Source organism: Microtus ochrogaster, unplaced genomic scaffold (assembly GCF_000317375.1).
Source record: "Microtus ochrogaster isolate Prairie Vole_2 unplaced genomic scaffold, MicOch1.0 UNK3, whole genome shotgun sequence".
Taxonomy (NCBI): Eukaryota; Metazoa; Chordata; class Mammalia; order Rodentia; family Cricetidae; genus Microtus; species Microtus ochrogaster.
Window position 1 is genome coordinate 12,291,723 of NW_004949101.1, and position 2,235 is coordinate 12,293,957.

General features: G+C 47.5%; 1 pseudogene; it reads left to right on the plus strand.

Annotated features, from left to right (window-relative positions):
* Positions 1-1,226: 1,226 nt before the first annotated feature.
* LOC102001505 lies at positions 1,227-1,880 on the plus strand (annotated as a pseudogene).
* The last annotated feature ends 355 nt before the right edge of the window (positions 1,881-2,235 follow it).

Sequence of the window (2,235 nt, forward strand, 5' to 3'; positions counted from 1 at the left end):
GTGCCTGTCCCGGAACTAGCTCTTGTAGACCAAGCTGGCCTCGAACTCCCAGAGATCCACCTGCCTCTGCCTCCCGAGTGCTGGGATTAAAGGCATGTGCCACCACCGCCTGGCCCTGGCTGACTATTCTTGATAACTACGTCAACAGATGGCATTTTGTGATTAAAAACTCACCCTGAGAAAGACTTGGGACTGCAGTTGGGTCCCATCACCCAGTGTATTTGCCAGCTGGGTAATAAAAACTTTCTATTAGCTTGAACCTGTGCTAGAGTGGTCTTCCCCGGTAGATATATCATAACACACAAACCCTTAGAAACTGGTAACTTTGAATTTGGGCTTTTACTATGCCCACTTTCTCTACATCAACTCATGACAAACAATCAGAAAAACAAAATAACTGCTCTCCTATTTCCAATTACAGAAAAGGCACAAATCCTGTAGTAAGGAAAGTGGCACATGCTCATGCGTAGTGTCCACAAAATGAGGGCAGAAACAGGTGCTTTCTAAAGCTTTCAGCCCAAGGTACCGCCAGCCACTTATCCATTCATTACAGGGCTCTATTCATATGCTTAGAAGGAAGGAGGCAGGAAAACAGGAAGCAGGGGCTATGCTTTAAATTCACAAACACAGGAGGAAACAGTCTCTGGGAGTAAGTTCTGCATGGCTTCCTTTGCTAAGTAACCTCATGTTGTTGCCTACGCTACCATTTCTTAACTGCCTTTTTTCAGTATAAGGGAAAGTCTTTGGTCAAATATGAAAAGCAACCTTTTAACACTGATAAAAAAAAATCACCTAAAGTCTGATCTCATAAAGGCATATGAAACACTTTCTGAAAAGTTTCTGACCCCCCCCATAAGCCTCTCTGCCAACACAATGATTCAAATCAGATCAAATCAAACCGAATCAGAAAAAGCCTGGGTTTAATGGAGAGAAATGCTCCTGGAAGGAGCCGTGAAAGTCAGACTGGAAAATCACTGCTGTTTTCAGGTGGGCCAATTTAAATACCCTGTGGGAGTGGTCTTGAGCATCTCTCAAGGAGGGGTCATCATTTGCTTTCTGAGATGCAACAGGGTTTAGAGAGAGATGGGGGAGGGGCTTAGGGTGGAGCTTCCACCCAAACACTCCAGACTCTTTGGATATATGGATGCCAGAGGTTGGAGTATAGCCTCCACCTGAACACTTTCAGCCTGGGGATCTTGGCAGTCTGTTTTGCAACCCATGCATCAATGGCCTCTGCAGGACTTAGTAGAATCTTGGGGATCATCCTGACCCTGCTTTGCTGGATCAGTGCTCTGGTGTTCGGTGCTTTGCCCATGTGAATGGTGACATCCTTCATCAGCAACAGCATCGTTGTGGCCCAGATGGTGTGGGAGGGGTTGTGAATATTTTGTGTGGTCCGGAGCACTGGTTAGATGCAATACAAGGTGTATGACTTACTATTGGCACTGCCACAGGAACACAAACCACAAGAGCCCTCTTGTATCATCATCACCCTCCTCATTGGCCTGCTAGGCCTGCTGGTCTACCTCGCTGGTGCCAAGTGCACTACCTGTGTGGAAGACAAGAATTCCAAATCTTCACTGGTGCTCATCTCTGGGATCATCTTTGTCATCTCTGGGGTCCCGACCCTAATTCCTGTCTGCTGGACTGTCCACTCCCTCATTCAGGACTTCTATTAACCCTTTGGTGGTTGATGAACAAAAGTGGGATCTGGGGGGGTCTCTCTGAGTTGGGCAGTTTCAGGCCTTTTGCTGCTGTGCTGTGCCTGCACCTCTGGAGAGCCCCAGGGACCTGGTCATTACATGGCCTGCTCTTCCGCATCTGCCCCATATTCAGGCTCTCAGGGACCCTCCTCAGGCCCCACCTAGAATTATGTCTGATGCTCACTGGGGAGTGAGGCTCTATTGGCCAAGGAACTTTAGGACCCTGAGCTGAATCATCAAGAAATGATGCCTAGTAGTTCTGGTGTTTCTCTTCTTGTTTCTCATTTCCAGTACTGGGTATTGAACCTGGGGCCCAACAGGTTTGATAGGCAAGCACTCTACTAGAGATCTATATAATACCCTGCCCCAGGATTGGTTCTAACTGTTGAAACAGGGTATCATTATGGAGTTCTGACTGACCTTCACCTCTAGTTTTCCTGCCTCAACCTAAGCACGGACTCTGCCCAGCTCTGCTGTTGTTATTTCCCATTTCTAGACAGTGCGTCAGGAGGGGTGACACTTTTAGTCTGCG